Raw genomic sequence first — 20,662 nt, 5'->3', positions numbered from 1 at the left:
AAGAAATGTATCAGACAGTGGCACTTCCCCTGATTAGTTTATACACATTATGACCTCTTGCCCAACACCTCACAATATGTGACAAACATGTCTGGCAAAAAAAAAAAAAAATGACTATTAGGTATAAAAAAATTTAGACTACACTAATTACTAATCACGTCATAATAAAACTGAACTATCAGGAAGGTCTGTCAATTAGGGAATGCCTGTGTTATATCAGCTAGTTACACTGAACTTTTATTAATTTCAATTCAAACTGTAAAAAACAAGCATCATCATCTTCACTTAAAAAAATAGTAAACTAAACTTCAAAGGAAAAATTAGGAAAATAACAATTATAGAAAAATCAGCTCATTTGGGATAGTGAAAATAACCTTAACATGAAGTAGGCAAATTAAAAGCAAGCTAGTCAATTTTTTACTATGTGCCTCATTTTATACAGTGAAGCCTCATCTATCATGTTGAAGATATAAAATATTATATAGACAAAACAAAACATTTGTACACACTAGAATTACCTTTGAAAAATTACTGAATACAGGCAGATAGAGCAAAACACATGGTGTCTTGGAAAACAATGAACTAGACTGGATGAAGAAAAAAAAATCTATAGGAAGAAATCCAGGTATTCACATAATAATCAAAGCTTCACTTATACACTATGTATTATGGTTTGAATATGAATTTTCCCTCACATGCTTCTAGTATTAATACTTAATCTCCAGCTGGTGGTGCTATTTGGGGGTTCTGGAAAGTTTAAGAAGTGGGACCTGGGGGGGCTGGAGAGATTTCCTTGTGGTTAAGGAACTTGCTTGCAAAGCCTAATTACCTGGGTTTGGTTCCCCAGTACCCATGTAAAGCCAAATGCACAAAGTGTTAAGTGCATCTAGAGTTTGTTTGCAGCAGTTGGAGGCCCTGGCATGTTCATTCATATTTTTTCTCTCTCTCTCCTCTCTCTTTTCTTTATCTCTCTCTACTTGAAAATAAATTAATAAAAGTAAGCTAAAAATGTGGGACCTGGCTAAAGGAATAGGCCATTTGGGGTTAGTGTATGCCCCGGTCCCTTCATATCTCCTCATCCTGTCTGTCTCCACCGTGGGCTCTTGTGGCATGACCTTCTACACAAGAACATGTAGACAAGTGATCAGGGACTGAACCCTCTGAAAGTGAACTCCATAAAATAATAAGAAAATTTTTGCCACTTTCTCATCATGTTTAAAATGTATTTCCCTTTCAATCATGTCCCACTTGTTTTTAAAATCATTGTCGTGATCAGATATTTTCTACTTTTATAGTTTTGTACGTCATTGCTACAACTATGTTTTCTATTTGTATAATTTCAAACTATATTTAGAAAATGTGACATTTTAACAGAGGTAAGTGTAGGCTAAATAGAATTAGCTTAAAAGATTTATTGTTGTCAAATTTGTTATCCAGTTTACTAATTCTTTGATAATATACCATCTTGATTAGAGCATCTTCTGCTCACAGAGATACTTAGTAGAAGAAAGAAATTTTTAAAACTGAATTTTTAGGCATACCAGGAATTACAAATACTAAGGACATATCAATCTCTTACTATAGCTGAGTGGACATGAAAAGCCACTTTTTTATATTTTATTTTATTATTATTTCATTTATTTATTTGAGAGAGAACGAGAGGGGAGAGAGAGAAAGAATGGGTGCATCAGGGACTCCAATCACTGCAAACAAATTCCAGATGTATGCACCCCCTTTGTGCATCAGGCTAATGAGGGTTCTGCGGAATCAAACACGGCTCCTTTAGCTCTGCAGGATTGGACATGAGACTATTCAGTGGATAGGAACTCATATTTGGTTCTGGGAACTAAGCCATATTCAGAACAGGAAACCAGTAGACTCCAGCAAGAATCTCCACTGCTTTCTAAGAAGAGTGGATTTACACATCAGAATATCTTTACAATGATTAGACGCATCCTTTTTATTCAAACTGTTCAAACTTTTGATTGGAGAATCTATTTTATCTTACAGATGGAGAATACTGGGGAAAACGAGGACATACCAGTACATCAGGAAGAGAGAGCTGACTGTCTACCATGAGATGGGTCACCTCCACCTCATTTGCCCAGGCCCAGATGTCACTAGAGGGGAAGTGGTGATAGAAATACTGCTCTCATGACCAGCCTGAAAACCAGTTTCAGGGAAATGGCAACAGACTTGGTGGTCACTGAAACCTCATAAAAACAGAGATCCAGAGTCTACAGAGAAAGCAATACTAAATCATGTCTCTATTTTGCCCACCAAAGATCAGGCAGCATCACAGAAGGGGAGGTGGAAAGACTGTAAGAGCCTCGGGGTGAGTGGGAACATCCTGAGACTCTGTTTCCCCCACCCTGCTGAGACTGACTGAGGCCTCTTGATCGCCACAATGAATACCAGTAACCCCACTGTGGGGGGTTCTGCCAACTCCTAAGTATACCTATCCCAGCTATGCATTCTGGGACTGGGGAAATAACCACAGGATGAGTTTGGGGACCCACTGTCAGTCTAATATTTGCCTAAACTCCATTTATCACCTGACCCCTGTAAGCACCTACCTTAACTGGAGGGTCATGATGCTCTTTGGGGGTCTCCTGGAATCAATATCAGTTCAGAGCCAGTGTCCAGTAAGTCGTGAAAGTCTGATTATTTTCTTTTCCCCAGTGTACAGTTACCCTAGTAAAAGGCTATAGATCTTTTGGAGGAAGGATAGGACTAAGCTTAATATTGAAACTTTCAAGGGTTGTAGGATGGTCCTTCCTTGAGGTGGCCCAGCCACCCCTTCAGTCAAGGAGCTCAGGATCTGTAAGCTGGCTTAGGACTGGAAATTGGTTAAGAGGTCTTGGTTCTCAGTTGCTATAATTCAGAGTAGCCTTTTGTTCCTTTGCTCTGGAACTTTTCTGCTTATACAGATCAAGCAGGAACTTAGTAGGCTTCTTATCTATTTCATTTCTGGGAACACTGTGATTAATCAGCCAGTCAAAAGGTCTACACTAGTCATACTGTTATGAGCATTGTTTTGCCTATGCTGTCCTTATGGTAAACAGACTCACCTCACTTTTGGTGATTCAGCACTGCTGCATAGCCCTTGTTACCCGGAGATTCAGTTAGACCCATTGCATCTAAGCCACCTATAATGCAGCAACTGTGTCTCCCACTGTAAGGTCTTCTTTACATCAAAGGCTAATGATTGGGCACTTTAAGTATCTTGGGGCTCCCCTAACAAGTCTGTTTTTTATAGTCTTAGTGAAGGGCACGTCTACTGGACAGTAACATTGTGGGGGCAAAGATGAATTTACATGGCAATTTCACTCCAACATTCCAAGTTCTCTGAGTCTTCTAATCCCTTCATCACTAAGCCAAAGGATGTCAGGCAGCTTGAGCTCATTCACAGTAGTGCATCTTTGGATTCACACTTCAGCCAACCAATCAAATAAACTTTAGGCACCTCTTCCAACTGCACAAGCTGTAATGTTAAATCTAAAGTCTCTGCTCAATGGGTCCATTTCAATGAATTCAGCTGGATCTAATCTTGTATTCCTTCCTCCATCATCCCATACCCTTAAATCTACCCCCAGACATATTCCCCATGCTTCTGTCTGTACAATTTAGAAAACTCCTGAAGTTCTTTAGGGGAATATCTCACTTCCTTTTGAGTCACACTGGAAGGGCAGACTGTAGTAGTTTGATTCAGGTGTCCCCCATAAACTTAATGCATTCTGAATGCTAGTTCCTCAGCTGATGGCATTTTTGGAATTAGATCCTCCTGGAGGCAGTGTATTGTTGCAGACATGCTTATGGGTGTCATAGCCAGCTTCCCTTTGCCAGTGTCTGAAACAGTATCCGGATGGTGTTTTCCACCAGCTGTTGGCCTGTAGGTGATGTCCACCCTCTGCTCATGCCATCATTTTCTCCTATAATCATGGAGTTTCCCTCTGAGTCTGTAGGCCAAAATAAACCCTTTCCTCCCACAAGCTGCTCTTGGTCACGTGTTTTTTTGACAGCAACACAAAGCTGACTGCGACACCCACTAAAGACCCTCAGGAGAATTCAGGTGGGAGAGAGAGGGTCTATGTGTGCAACCTTTGTTTCAGGACCTGACCATGCATAATGCATTGATTCTCAAAATACACAGCGCCACTTATGATTTAAGAATATATAAAGGCTATGTGTGTGGGTGAGTATTATAGTGCTTGCCTAGAATGCCAGAGGTGTAGTGTTTGATCCCTAGCACTTCCAGATAGAAATTATACAGCTATAAAATTTAAATACAATTTCATATAATACTTGAAAACTCTCCACTGAGGTCTAAGATAGTAATGAAAATGTCAAGATTATCTCCAAGGTATAGTGGATACTGCAGGTTTTAGAGCTTTCTGATTTGGAGCTGGTTTCTAAATCTGTCATACTTTAATGGTCTCATGTATAAATTAGAGTAATAGTCAAGATAAGTGTCACATTAGAAATAATTGAACAAAAAAGTACTTGGCACAAGATTTTCTTCACATAATTTTAAATAAATTTGATTAAAACATTAGTTTTCTATGTAGTACTATTGAGCCAATATATTTTTATGCATAAAAATGGAAATGATATGAACTTACAAAAGGCCTTTATTATTTGTGAAATAAATTCTGTCACTGAAAATAAAATGAATTTACTGAAAAACTGAAAGTAGAAATTTGAAAACATATAAAATTTTCATCTCTTACAAGATGGCAAAGATTAGCTGTAATAGGGTAATTGTCATTTACCAGATATTAATTCCTTGCCATGCATTCATGTCAACACATGTAGCAAATTCTGTGAAAATAAACAATTTGAAGCTTCTGTAATTTTGAGCACTGCTCAAACTAGTCTCCAGATGAGCTCTTGCAATGGAATTCACAGACTTTGCTGACTCTTTCCCTCTTTGTTGAGCGACATATCTTGAGCCATTGATAGTTTTGGGGTTTTTAAATCCAGAAGGTATGTAGAATCCTTTTCAGATTTTTCATCTGATTGGATCATGCTGGTGTATCTGTCAGAGCACACACTCTGCCTTATGGATGGTTCTTGCATGAGCAGACAGTGATGTACTTAGACATTTCTACTTGAGTTCATGCAAAATTACAAAACCAATCTGTACCTGTACCAAACTGATTAAAATAAATCTACAAATTTATTGAATTAGAAAAAAATTAAAATTCAACTATAGTTGAACTAACTACATCTGACTTGAAGAAGCATCTTTGCTGTTAGCTCTTTATCTCACAATAGCATTACTTATAGAGTTCTAACTGCTAAGGAGATATGACTTAATATTATGGTTTTTAACTTCATATCATTGTATAAATATTTCATTTTTTAAACAGTCCATAAACAGAGCTGAAGAGAGAGTTCATTGGGTAAATTTCTTGCCAAGCACTAATGAGGACTGTTTACAGATACCCAGCATCCATATAAAAATTCTGGGCAAAGTGGTGCCTGCCTGTCATCCCAGAGTTCAGGAGGCAAAGATGGGAGGACTAGCGGGCTAGTTAGCCTAGCCAAATTAGTAAACCCCAAGTTCACTGAGAGATTCTGGCTTAAAAAATAAGGTGGAGGGCTGGAGAGATGGCTTAGCGGTTAAGTGCTTGCCTGTGAAGCCTAAGGACCCGGTTCGAGGCTCGGTTCCCCAGGTCCCACATTAGCCAGATGCACAAGGGGGTGCACGCGTCTGGAGTTCGTTTGCAGAGGCTGGAAGCCCTGGCGTGCCCATTCTCTCTCTCTCCCTCTATCTGTCTTTCTCTCTGTGTCTGTCGCTCTCAAATAAATAAATAAATAAAATTAAAAAAAAAAATAAGGTGGGGACAGGCGTGGTGGTACACGCCTTTAATCCCAGCACTAAGGAGGCAGAGGTAGAAGGATCACCATGAATTCGAGGCCACCTGAAACTACATAGTGAATTCCAGGTCAGCCTGGACTAGAGTGAGACCTTAACTTGTAAAACCAAAAAAAAAAAAAAAAAGAAAAGAAAAGAAAAAAAATAAAGAAAGAAAAAAAAAGAAAATAAGGTGGAAAGCGACTGAAGAAGACATCGTCTGGTTTCCACCTGCACACCTATGTGTATGTGTGTGCATACAGATGTACCTCCCTAAATACTTGTACATACCAAATAAACTCTATAAGTAATATTTTGGCAGCTGTATGCTAGACTGTATGCATGTATATCATACAATATTCAACTACTCACCTCTACATATATATATACAAACACACATACACATACATACATACTCAGAGAAAAGAGAGTATGGTAACTAGGTACACAAACATCTATGTTTCTAGCCTAAATTGTAGACTTAGTATATGGATTTTCATTACAAGATGGATATACCCAGGAGTATAAATTCAGTTTTATGTTGGAGCCATATATCATTTAAAAAATTTATTTTTATTTACTTATTTGAGAGCAACAGACGACAGAGAGAAAAAGAGGCAGACAGGGAGGGGAATTGGCACACCAGGGCCTCCAGCTGCTGCAAACGGACTCCAGATGCATGCACCACCTTGTGCATCTAGCTTTCGTGGGTCCTGGGGAATTGAGCCTTGAGCCGGGATCCTTAGGCTTCACAAGCAAGCACTTAACTGCTAAGCTATCTCTCCAGGCCCTCATATATCATTTTTAATAATTTTTATTTAGAAGGAAATTCTAGTCAAAAGATTATTATTACTTTTGAAATATTAAATAATTATGAATAATCTGCTAACGCTCTTCAAATAAGAGTCAATTGTACAGCTCAGCATGGTGGCACATGCCTGAATCCCAGCACTTGGTAGGAAGACACAGAAGGATTATTGTGAGTACAAGGCCAGCCTGAGGTTACACAATGAAGTCTAGTTCTATCTGAGCTACAGCAAGACCTTATTTCAAAAACAAACAAAAACAAAAATGAAAGAAAGAAAGGAAAAAGAAAAAATTGTAAGTCATCATATGTAATTGGTTTAAGGAAATGTATATTCAAGCCATATTACTAAGTTCCAAATAACTTCCAGTATGTATCTGTGCATTGGTCAATGAATAATTAAGGCCATCTTGACAAGCATATGTGATGGAATTACAGAAGTTAATATTTAGTTATTTTTCTACTTCTTTGTTTACACTTCCCTTGGGCATGCCAGGACAGTCTCTAAATGGCCCAGATCCCTAACTCAGAATTCATCATTTACCAGACAAATCTGAACTTACTAGTGCTGTGCTATTCCCTTTTACAGGCCTGCTGTAGAAAAACCTGACACCTGTGTGGGCCCTTATCAAACAGGTATTTTGAAAAATATTAGTATAGGTAGTAGATGTCTTTCTAAATATTAACTCATGTCTTATGATATTATTTCACTAATAAGGAGGAGGACTTAGGTCGCCATTGTTCTATTGAAAGATCATAATGTGTAATTAGGCACTTTGACAACCATACCAACTGAATGAGTAAACATTATAAAATACTGATGAGTTATCAAAAGTGTAGGAACTATGGATAAATTAAAACTACATTATTTTTAAATTTGTAATCATACACATACTCATAATCTTTCATATTTTACCCTTACAAAATAAAACAGCCAATTCAATATGTACTATAGATTTTACTGTGGAATAAGGAGGTATTATTGAGCAAAAGACTTTAATTCAGGGTACCTCAACAGCAAACCTCAATGCTCACATGCTATTGAAAGGCACACTTTCATATTAACTCTTCCTGAAAGGGGAAATCCAATTTTAACAAGTCTTAACAGAATTCTTTAAGTCGAGTGGATAAAATGTGATTAGTTGAATACACAGTGATAGAGAATAAATAGGACACCTCCTTAATGTTTAATCTTGGTGTTTAAATGTACTTGCAGGGTTGGGAGGGAAAAGAAAGCAAAAGAGGACTGAAGAATGAAGGAGAGAGATGGATGGTTGAAGGAAAAAGAAGGAACAGAAAGAACAGAGACAAAAAAAAAAAAAAAAAAGACTCTTTCCACCAAGCATGTTATAGATATTTTGTTTAAGAAATATCAGCCCAAAGGTTTTTTCTCATTCTGAGGAACTGGTCTGTTTCGGGCCCTAATGGTGACAGTCACCCAGTGGGTAATAATATCAGTTATTACAATGTTTTCATTATTAAACCAAAACATCTTTTTAAAGGGAGCTGATCACTCAGTGGTATGTCGAAAAAGTATATAATTTTGTTCTCCAGTTGTAATATGATGATACTTTTTCTAAAGAGAAGTGGGCTTTTAAATTGCTAGGAATGCAAAGTCCAAACTAAAACTAGCAGGGAGTCCAAATACTCAAATCAACATTATGAGGCTGCTTTGAAAGAGATCCATTGAGATGCACTTTACAGTTTATAAAGCACTTTTTTTCTCATAAATCACACATGTCTTTGAAATGTGTAGATTTATTTATATTAGTTGACCTAATTTCATTGCTTTCCTATTACTTATTTTGATACTCTGATGCACTATTTAAGCATCATGTATACTTGTTTAAAAACACAATCTTTCAAATTCAGAATCAAGTGGCACACTGTTATCACTTACTTAAAGCAAATATGTCTACTTGATTACACCCCATGTAAGGTGATAGTCTGTTCTTAATAGTTAAGTGTTTTAGAAGGCAAAAAGAATTTATAGGTAATTTTAAACTAGATACTGTTTTGAATACCTTAGCATTGCTAAGAAAAATGCTAGTCAAACATTAAAAACCCTGAGCGAAATCTTCTTAATTTGACATTCATTGCACTTTGTTAACATAAATCTTAGCTACATTCTTTTTCACAAAAAGACATTTAAAAAAAAAAGAATATGCAAAGTTAGAGCCCTTAGCTTGTCAAGACTCTCTTTATTGGCTAAGTCTAGGGGGGTGGTAAGGGTATCTTCTATTGTTTGGTAAACTCTGCAGAACTTTTGTTGATTTGCCATGTAGCTTCAGGGATGGATCCTGGGTTTGTATTTTGTTTGTAAGTAATAATATTTCTTAGTAGTTTGCCCTATGAAATACCATATGAATTTATATATCTTTGATAGAAAAATAAGCTCAATGTTGTTAATCTAACCAACATCTAGATCCTTCCAGTTATGCATCCAGCCAGCCAGCCAGGCAGCTATCCTCCCATCTCTCTTTCCATCCAGGTACATGCATATATTTATGCGGTGCCTACAATCTTCAAGGCTTGCTTCAGGATAAGATGGATTCTGTGTGAATGTAAACATGAGCAGCCACAGTGGAAATAAGTATGGAGGTTTCTGAAAACTTTATTTATGGAAATACTATATAATCCATCAATACTACTACTGATTATGCACCTAAAAGGCTTTCAGTCAACATATTTGCACATTGTTTATTGTTGCACTATTCACAATAACTAGTAAATGGAACAAGAGTAAATATCCATTCTCTCATCCTTTCTCTCTCTGCCAAATAAATAATAATAATCTCAACAAACAGACTCTGTGAGATGTGCAAGCAGTTAAAGGTACTTGCTTGCAAGCTGGCTAGACCAATTTGATTCTTCCATACCCACATCATCTGTGACCTCCAAGCACTTACAGCAATGAGAGGTGACTGAGAGAATGTGGAAGCTCCTGGGCAGCTACACTCACAGATATTGTTTGCTTATTTCTGAGGGTTCTCTTCAGTCATAGAGCCTCAATTCAAGGGTTGGGGATATATCTCAGTGGGCAAAGTACTTGATGTAGCGGCATGAAGAACAGGGTTCTAACCTTCTGCACCCAGGTGAAATACTAGGTAATGGTATATGTTTAATATTCCAGCACTGTGGAGACAGAGACAGGACCCTTCTGGTCATTAGCTAGCCAGTCCAGCTGAATTGATGAGCAGTAGGTTCAAAGAGAGGCTCTATCTCGATAAGGTGGAAAGTGATTAAGGAAGCATTCGGCTTTTACCTCTGGCCCCTACTTGCATACATATGTGTGTCCAACACCACACACAGACACAGAGAGAGAGTTTAGTTCACCTCAGATTTAGTGGTTGGTTGGTTTGATTTCCTTTTTGTGTATTTAGATAGAGTCCAAGATTATGCAGTCCAGCCTAGCCTCATACTTGAAATATTATTGCTTCAGTCTTCCAACTGTTGTGGTTAAAAATTTGTACTATCATGCCAAGACTTTTTTTAAATTTTATTTTGGGTTTTCAAGGTAAGTCTCACTCTAGCTCAGGCTGACCTGGAATTCACTATGTAGTCTCAGGGTGGCCTCGAACTCATGGCGATCCTTCCACCTCTGCCTCCTGAGTGCTGGGATTAAAGGCGTGCACCACCATGTCCAGCTATGCCAACAAAATTTACATGTTTCTTGTTCCTTTTATGTAACTGTTCTTTTTTGGCTCATTTTTTCCTTTTTTGTTCCAGATATAATCTGGGGCCTTTTTCATTCTCATAATACATTATGCTACAGAGTTACACCTCATTGAGGTATTTTAATGTTTTTCTTCACACTATTTAAAGTTCACAGAATGTTAAATTCTTGGTTTCCTCATTTTTCCTCCAGGCCCAAGTTTAATGTTATGGTTATCATGTGTCACTTACATGGAAGTACTCTAAATTCTTCCTATAGCAGATTTCCTTTTCCCTGCTCAAACCCTTTCATCCTTCTCTTCTGGATGTCTGCTCCATCAACACCACCTTTCTTATTGACTCACTTTCTTTGCTTTTGGTCTATAAACAGAATGGCCTATCCAGTGTGACTGGAGTTCATTTATAGTAGCAAAAGGTCCTGGTGTACCCATACTTACTCACTCTCACTTGACTAACTTAAAAAAAAAAAAGTACATAGAACAAAAGGCTTCAGAAAATTATAGGAGGAGAAAGGAGTTCAGACGACCTTTACTCTGAAGTAAATATTAATGGTCAACAGAGTATCTGAATGGAAGACTAGACCAGAAAGAAATGGAAGTTACCCAAGTGACTAATGGAAATTGCAGTAGAAACCTATGAGTTAAGAAGGTCCAATTTATTGATGATAGAAAATATGATCAGTGGTAAAAAAGAAAGAGCTTAGATAATCTAAAGTGAATTTCTGAGCATCCAGATATGAGTCTTTTGTTTTAATATTCACATGTCTGTTAATCCTTCCGAAACCCATGGGAACATATGATATAAAGACACAACATTCTAGATAGGATAACTGAAGAACAGAGAAGGTCGAGTGAGAGAGGTCAAGGGCACAAGAGCTAGCGGGATGCATCCACAGCAAGGCACAGTTAGTAACCTCAGCCAGGCAGCAGATGCAGAGATGAAAAGGAATTCAAGAGAGATTGCAGATACATGTACCCCTTTGTGTGTCTGGCTTTTTAAAAAATGTATTTTATTTTTATTTCTTTACTTGAGAGAGAAAGAGGGCGAGAGAGAGAGAATGGGTGTGCCAGGGACTCCAGCAACTGCAAACAAACTCCAGAAGTATGTGCCATTATGTGCATCTGGCTTACTTGGATACTGGGTAATCAAACACCCTTAGGCTTTGCAGGCAACTGCCTTAACCACTAAGCTGTCTCTCCAGCCTATGTTTGGCTTTATATGGATACTGGGTAATCTAACCCAGATCACAGGCATTGTAAGAAAGCTCCTTTAACTACTGAGTCATCTTCCCAACCCTTATAAAGCCTTTCAAATGTGTTTATTCTTCTCTAAGACAAATCATTTATATCACCAAAGAACGAACAAATCTTTCCAGCTTTAATTGTTCATAATAAGCTCCAGGTAACAATTATAAGGGAAGGAAATAATGTTAAATGACTGTTTCAAGGAGAGTGATGCATTTCATGCCTTAAGCTGCTTTACCCCTTTTGCATGTTTTAAAATTGTTTCAGTTGAAAACTTAAGCAACACACATTCTCCTACACTGTCAATAGGGAGTGAACTGTACAAAGGTTCTGGGAAATAATTTAACAATATGCAGAATAGTTTGGATCAGTAATTCTATTCCTGTGTGTCTCTTCAAAGAGAAACTTCTGAAGGTGAACAACTTGTCTAATTCACAGGATTCTGTACAAAACTAAGGTTGAAATTGACTTAAATGTCTAAGCAATTATGAATCGAAGACGAAGAAGCCCAGCTCTGGTCATGGTGAATTACTAGAGCAATATGGTAAAATGATGTACTATAATGGGCTTTCAAAGCCCAATTCCTTTCAAATGCCATTTCTGTATTTACAAAGCATGTCCTTTGGGAGCTGGCCCTTTGGCTCTCTGAAGATTACTTATCTTTGAAGTGGAAAAAGAACGCATTCCTTATAGGTATGCTGTAAAAGACATTATCTGTTTAATTAGTCTTCATCTGCCTAATTCTGTGTGAACTTCTAGGTGTGAATGATTTATTAATGTTGCCCCTAAGTGTGGGCAAATGAAGAAAGATAATCTAGGCAGAATGACCTCTCTATTTAGTGATATATACTAAAATCCATTAGTTATTTTGGAATGGCAAGTCTATACAGTTTTTGTGTTTTCCTATTTTTCTATAAGTTAATAGTTATCACATACATATAGTTATATGGAATAGACTATATTTATAATGTCCAAAAAAGAGAAAGAATATATCTTATGAAACTAGTGAAATTAATTAAATAAGAGTTGTCATTAAGTCTATGTAGGTCTATTTCTGGATGACAATATACCATCTATCCATTTCAGGCAGCAGGACAATACTTTCCTTATCAACTACCAAATCATGATTTGTCTTTGACTGCTTGGTATCTATTTAAAGTTAATTTCAATTACACAAATGTATCAGGTCTTGTAGATAATATGACCATTGTACTTCATGGAAAGAAATGAATCCCTAAAGGGCCTCCTTTGTAGTAGTAGTCTGGGGATGAGGCTTCACTGCCACTGTGGCTGATGCTAATTCAATTCATGTCTCTCCACTATGAGTTTTAAAACATGTGCCAGCTGTGAGACATATTGAAAAGAAAAGGAAAGTCTTAGATCTTTATGACCCAGCTGGGCCTATAATAACTGTCTCACCAGGGAAGTATATACCTCCTGAGGTAAGCAATTCCACTTAACTCCATCCCCCCCAAAAATGTGAAGTGAATATCTAAAACAGATATTGGCGTCTAATGATTATACCATTGTTTTTATACTGATTGTTAAGCTTCTGTCAGATATAGATCCTGGCAGCCCACCTTCACCCACAAGAAGCGTTATTGCTAAATCCCCAAAAAGCAACTAAAACACTGGTCAGATTTCCCAGTAGGAAATCTTAAATATTACCTTATATAAAGAAATGATGATTATGCTTAACATTTAGAAAACAAAAGGATTTCTGCCCATTTTATTATTCTTTCATAAAACTAGTTTATGAGTTCTAAAGACATTGCTGAATCTTTAAAAAAATTTTAAAACATGTAATGGTCAAAAATGCAAGTCCTCATAAACATAGCAAGCTTTCAAGAATTTATAGAGCAAATTGAATTATTACTGATATACAACAAAACAGTGTCTGTAATTAAGAAACCACAGTTGTAATTATAATATATTTTAGGTGAATTACAATGAAAGTAAAACATTTTTAACTGGTCATCTCATTCACAATTCTGTGTACCACATAGTCAAACTGAGTTTAGCACACCAATAGTAGCTCAACCTGCATTATTTCTCACACTGTTGATCTGTTATAGACACCCACCTTGACTAGAAACTTCCTCTCTCACCTCCCACATTTGATTACTCAGCAGAATTTGCTTTTGACTAAAGTTTAGACTCTCAGTCCTAATGAATATTGCTCAGGGCTATTGCAAGTCTATTCTTGGTCTCCCTGCTTGAGTTCCTTCCCATTATAATCAATCTTCACTCCCTCCCTTCACAACAAACACATAAACTAGCAGCAATAGCTCTCTTCGGGCTCCTTATCTTCCAGAGGATACAATCCAGATCTTTTTAGTTTGAAATAATGGGATAGTTCCTTATAAATTGTTCCCATACCTTCTTTCCCAACTAACTCCAAGAATTCCACTGGTGGAATTGTACAGTTCCTTTTTTTTTCTGACCTGGAATTCACTAGTTAGTGTCAGGGAGGCCTTGAACTCATGGTAATCCTCCTACCTTGGCCTACCAAGTGCTGGGATTAAAGGCGTGCGCCACCACTCCCAGCTCCAACTTCTGTAGTCATTCAGGTAAAAAAGCTATTAAAGTGTCAAGCCAGGCATGCCTTTAATCCTAGCTCTGGAGGCTGAGGTAGAAGAATTGCCATGAGTTCAAGGCCACCCTGAGACTACCTACCTAGTGAATTCCAGGTCAGCCCGGGCTAGAGTGAGACACCACCTCCAAAAACAAAAACAAAACAAAAACAACAAAAGAAAGGAAACAACCAAAAGCCATTAAAATGCGCTGTGTTTGTACATGGCCCTCCCTCAGCAGCAGCCTTCTTCTCTACTTGTAAAACTCCTGCTCAGCCTGGAAAACCTAGCTCACATGCTACTGTGTCCAGGAAGTTCTTTGAAATGCTTTAGGCATAGCACATTCCTCTCTCAGCTATTTTTAAAAATTAGGGCCATGCTATATAACAGAACTCACAACAGTGCCCCTTAGCCACCCAAGTAGTGGGATTTTTTCCAGTCTTTGTGACTACCTGAAAATGTTTATGCCATTCAATAATTTTTCTTGTTGACTGGCACTGAAATGCTGTCAGTAGAGGGCGCTGGAGAAACACTATTAGAACAAAGTGTTCTGCATCAGTGTCTTAGTATGCTAGGTAGGTTCTTGCAACCTCTCTAGCATCAGGCTTCATTGCATCTGGTGATCAGTAGCCTTCTCCTTGGGTAGTTTTGTACCTGCCAGTGAATAGCTTTTCCAGAAGCTGTCTAGTGCAGGTTTCTGGCAAAGTTCTAATGGCTTGCAGAGACCTAGATACTTCATTGTTACCCAACAAGTCATGACTATGTTCCTCTGGGGTTGATTTTGTTCACCAGCACAATTAGACAAGCCTATGGCCACTTTCGTTTGTTACTTTGGGGTGGAGTCACTAGTATTGCAGATAGTAGAGGTCAGGATGTTGACAAACGTCATACAATGCATAGGACAGACCTCCTACATCCACAACACACACACACACACACACACACACACACACAGAGTTCTTGGTTCCAAATGTCAGTATCAGTAAATTTCAGGAACAGGAAGCTCTAATAAGAGGTTTCCTTTGACTGGTTTCTCATGGAACTAGAGTTTGTGATTACTACTAGTTGTTGTTCCTATATTTTCTTTTTTAAAAATTATTTTTATTTATTTATTTGCAAGCAGAGAGCGAGAGAGATAGAGAGAAGAGAGACAGCCAGAGAGAGAATGGGCATGCCAGGGCCTGTGGCCACTGAAAACAAACTCAAGGCACATGTGCCCCTTGTGCATCTGTCTTACGTGGGTCCTGAGGAATCAAACCTGGGTCCTTTGGCTTCTCAGGCAAACACCTTAACCGCTCAGCCATCTCTCCAGCCCACCTGTTTCTATATCCCACTTGTTTCTATATTTTCTAGAGTTCTCATTTCTAAGAAGAAGATACCTTATTACTCTAATCACCTATTGTTTCTAATTGTTTATGATGCTTGTTTCCTGTGCAAATTACTGCATGCTATCTCTCTAACCAGTTAGATCCACACTTATGAATTAACTGCAAGAGATACTTAGTGATCCCTTATTCTACTTCCTGAATCTATTAAAAACATGAAGATACAGAAGCAAATGAAATACACACATATTCTATCTTCCTTAAGCTTGTGGTAGCTTAAGCCGGAATAGATAACCACATGTTGCAAAGGTATGATATGGTGAGCAAAATATGATACAGTGAAAGTCCACAAGAAAGAACAGCTTCCTGTGTGCAGTGAAGAGTGATCAGGTATAGGCCCTGGGTGCTTTTGATGATGTGAATTAGAATAACTGAATTAATGAACCATTGCCTTAACTAATTAACCCCAACTATTTAGCCAAAGTAGTTGGGAATTTGACATAGGTAGTCCTTACCGAATTCTAGGATCATTTGAAACTCAAATATTTTACTCATTCATCTTATTTTAAAGAAGCAGTAGAATAGTTCTGAGTTTAATCCAATCAAGGTATTTTTAACTCCATTTATAAACTATCCATTTCCTCTTTTCCTTTTTGATACTGTGTTTGTTAACTCTTAGGATTATAAGCCCCTCAAAAGGCAACTGTCTGTTTTTCTTGATATATATCATAGCATTGAGTCTAAAACTTAACAGATAATGTATGTTCAATGTGTGCTTATTGAATTAGTGAGTACATCAGTTTGCTACCTTGGTTGTCAAAGCATTATATGATGCAGGTGGACAGTGATGTCTTGGCTCAGGCTGTACCTCTTTATTACTAAACATCTTAGAAATCCATATTCTTTCTGAAACTCAGTTTCACATTCCTGAACCTAGGGGTTAAAAGAGCAGTTTTTCTCAATGTGTATTTTATTCTAAAATTCTAAGGTATACCAAATGCATCAAAATACAAGAATGTGAACTGACCATCTATCTTAATTAATGTTTATTATCAAGTACTGTCATTGGAGCCCATGCCTTATTTTCCTCATCTCCAAAACATAAAAGTGACTAGGAAACTATGATTCTGAGGCCAAATGACAGTGATGACATTTTAGTAAAGAGACTAGATGGTCCCACAGAACTGTAAATGTTTAGCATTTGGCCCTTGACTGAAAAAGCTGATTCCTCCCACTTCTTCTCTGGACTGATATAGTCAACACCTAAAATTAACTTTTTTTAAAAAAAATAAGAATATGTTAAGGCTTGATTATTGTTCCATTAGTATATGAAATGTGTTGGACTCAGCAAAGTCAAAAGATTATGGTGTATGGAGAAACCCTGCTGACTTGTATGACAAATTAGAGCTAGAACGCACACATTTGTAGCAGACTTACATATGGCCTTCAGATCTGATCAGTCATAGCTGCTAGGAGGAGAGATGGATGACAGAAAGTCATCAGCTGCAGTACGCTTGCTGAGTAAGCCTGGGTCTCCTCTAGGAGCCCCCTTGCTAATGCTGCTGTCATGAGAGAAGCTCTGCTCCAGAGGAAGGCCTGCTTCCTGTGTAAGGCATTGGGAAGCGTGCATAATGAGGAGCTGCCCCCCCCAGTTTTTTCCCATGAGTTTCAACTACAACTGCTATATCTATACACAGTCTTTTTCTAGTGGAAATGTACTTTTTTGTAGTTAGATCACACTTGTTAAAGACCTGCAGTAACTCAACTTGTGCTATTAAGCTGAACCAATATAATGTCTGTCTTTCTTTTAACCTCCTAGATTTTATCTCTCCTTCTTAATAAGTGTTTCTTAAAAGCACACCAGTTAATAACTGCCCCCTAAAACAAAAATAAAGACAGGTTCAAATTATTACAGCTGACACCATGGCACCAAGGCACACTGGCTTTCTTGTAATCGTCCTGCCAATTTCCTCACATCACCCCAGATTTCTTTGTGGAAAATTAATTAAAATAAAATACACCTAGACAGTTGGAAAGGCTGAGCCTTGTGAACTATCTTAAGTTTATCACCCTCCCGGTTAAGTAATGTGTCTAAAGGCAGTGTGGCAGGGGGAGTCCCAACAGTCCTATCACGTGAACACAGAATGACACGGTGTACAAAGAGAAGGACGTGGATGACCTCAGGTGGGCAAATTACAATTGGGCACATCATTCACGATACTGTACAGATCTGTGGGGTTAGAATGGTGTCTGAAAAGATTTCTGTCCTGAAGTCGTCATTGCAGTACCGTTTCCCTATTCTGATAGTATTTAAAAATATAAAGTATTCTCTATTTTGATTTTTATCATGCTGCATTTTTCAGATGACACATCATCAAAAGCAAACAATTCTCACTGAAAAATGCCTTAATTTCTAATTAGCCATTGCCAAAATACCTGGAAAGCTTGAAGTGAAGTCACAGAAAATAAGGAAGGATTAAGAGTAATCAAAGATAAAGAAAGTAATGAAGATGTGGCACATTTATACAATGGAGTTCTACTCAGCGGTAAAGAAAAACGAAGTTATGAAATTTGCAGAAAAATGGATGGACCTGGAAAGGATTATACTAAGTGAGGTAACTTAGGCCCAGAAAGCCAAGCGCCACATGTTCTCTCTCATATGTAGATTCTAGCTACAGATGATTGGGCTTCCATGTGAGAATGAAAATACTTAGTAGCAGAGGCCAGTAAGTTAAAAAGGAGACATAAAGGGAAGAGAAATGAAGGGAGCAGGCTACTTAATAGGTTGATATTGTATATATGTAAGTACAATGATTGATATGGGGAGGTAATATGATGGAGAATGGAATTTCAAAGGGGAAAGTGTGGGGGGGGGGGAGGGAGGGAATTACCATGGGATATTTTTTTATATTCATGGAAAATGCTAATAAAAATTTTAAAAAATAGAGAAAATGTGGGGGGGAGGGTATTATCATGGTATTTTTTTTATAATCATGGAAAATGTTAATAAAAATTAAATTTAAAAAACTGAGAAAAAATAAAGAAAGAAAGAAGGGCTTGTGTGGTATGGGAGTAGTGGAAAAGGATTATGCTTTCAAAAAAAAGCTACAGGTTGTTATAAGAAAATTCCAGTGCTGGGGTGGATACCTACCAGTGTGTTATCCTCAGGCCCCCTGAGGAACCTCAAACAACAGTCTATTACCAATGTTCTTGGTTGCTTACCAGAATTAGATATTAAGACCCTGTGGCTGAAGATGCCACACACTTTGGTTATAGAACAGAGAAATCAAGCAGGAACTGAGCTTAAAGCCTCATCCATGTTAGTTAGATAGTTATCATAGTGCTAAAAAGTGCTGTGTAGGGTGGTTACTGAGGAATAAAAGTCATCAGTGATCTGATCCAGTTATAGACTCTGTGAGCTACACAACCAACCAGCCAGGCAAGATGTGGTGGCTGGTGCAATAGTGGCATGGTTATTACAAGAGTAACTAACTACCTTTGGATTGGATGTGAGGCCTGCTTCATGGAAGGGACTTCCTGTTCCTACTACTGTTATTTGGGTAAATGGATATGTTGTGTCCATCTAGTTTCCCTCTAAATAGGTATGTTTATGTCCATAGATTAATTCTGCTCTTATATTTGGTCAGAGAAGCTTCTTTTTTGTGTTGCCAGTGATTATTGAGCAAACTCAAAACTCATCGAAGGTCTGAGACTGCTTGGTGCTCAGTATTCAATGAAACATCTCTATCAAATCTTCTAGGCTCTGAGAATATTGTGGAAGAGAGAGGAAAGTATGTAAGAGCCTAAAGAAACACTGTTTTCTAAACACGAGGTAGCCTTGATACAAGAAATATTTTTATTTTTAAATTGTGTAACAAATAAAATATGAATGATACTCTGTGACATATTAAAATGATGTCAAATTCAAATGTCAGTGCTCACACAACTTTAATGGAAGAGTTACACTTACTCATTTTTACGTGTGGCTACTTTTGTTCTGCATCAAAAGAGCTGGGTAATTGTGACAAAGGCCATTTGTCCTACAGAGTCTGACATATTTACCAGCTGGCCCATCATAGTAAAGGTTGCTGAACCCTGGTTTACGTTATGCAACTCTGGCTCTGTATGTCCACACATAGCAAATGAAATTCTTTCATTTAAAACGATCCATTACTTTTGCTGGAAGACAGAGCCATCACATTTTCTTGCCTGAGCATGCCATTGATGAGTTCTCTTCCAAGCCCATCAAAATGCCTATCAGAAATACCTATAGCATGTTTCCTGGGTGGAGTAGGATCAGTACTATTTTATCTATTTCTCTTCAATTCATTTGACATTCAGGCTCCTGAAGTACAAGGTGTCAGAAATTTCTCCTTCAGAAACAGATGCAGGCATGGCTAAACAACTGGAAATGAAGTCCATATGGAGGCCACATGGGGAGGGCGGGGTGACTGAAGTGAAGTTACCCTGGTAAATAAATGTTTCTAATACAGGCATGGACTTGCCTCTATTTGAGCTTGTCCTATGTATTTGTAAATCTTTACTGAATTTATGTTCTGGTCATCATAACGGTCTGCCATGCCAACTCCAGTGGAGTCTACATGACTTGTTCACCAGGCCAAGGCCAAAGCTTCAAGGAAGAAAGCCTCCTGGAAGGATGTGCATTCTCCAGGCTCGTAGTGCCTTTTGCTGCTCTCTAATAGCTGTTCTCTTCATTACTACTGTTCTGTTCCTGACATATGACAGCAGCATGATGTTCTTTCACAATTTAGTAAAAATTAGATATAGAGCAAGTTTCCAAAAAATTGAGTCACCTGATGGTGTGACACTTCCTCCAGAGAACCCGCTATTGTTTCAAGCCATAGTCAGAATTCTGAAGCCCAGAACTAATTGATGAACCATTACCTTGTACAGGAGGGTATAGGAATGGGGATACGCTAGAAAACAATGGTGGGAAGCATGTTTCTTGGTAATCTTTAACTTTTGTGGACAGACTTGCTAGGTAGAAGCCACCTTGGTGCTTGCTTACGAAAGCACAAAGAGAAAACATTAGGAAACAACTGGGATCAAAATGAGAAGGCAGGCTTTAATACACCTACATTTTTATGGCATGATTCAAGGAAGAAAATATATTAGAGTTATGAAGTCACCCTGTTAGAACTTTTGTTAAAAATACTTGA

General features: G+C 37.9%; 1 protein-coding gene across 2 annotated transcripts in view; it reads right to left on the bottom strand.

Annotated features, from left to right (window-relative positions):
* Prkg1 (protein kinase cGMP-dependent 1) overlaps window positions 1–20,662 on the bottom strand; it is a 1,244,729-nt gene that overhangs the window by 116,119 nt on the left and 1,107,948 nt on the right. The gene's annotated exons all lie outside the window — the stretch shown is intronic.

Source organism: Jaculus jaculus, chromosome 1 (assembly GCF_020740685.1).
Source record: "Jaculus jaculus isolate mJacJac1 chromosome 1, mJacJac1.mat.Y.cur, whole genome shotgun sequence".
NCBI lineage: Eukaryota > Metazoa > Chordata > Mammalia > Rodentia > Dipodidae > Jaculus > Jaculus jaculus.
The sequence above is the reverse complement of the archived record's forward strand: the minus strand, read 5'-3'. Positions and strand labels throughout refer to the sequence as shown.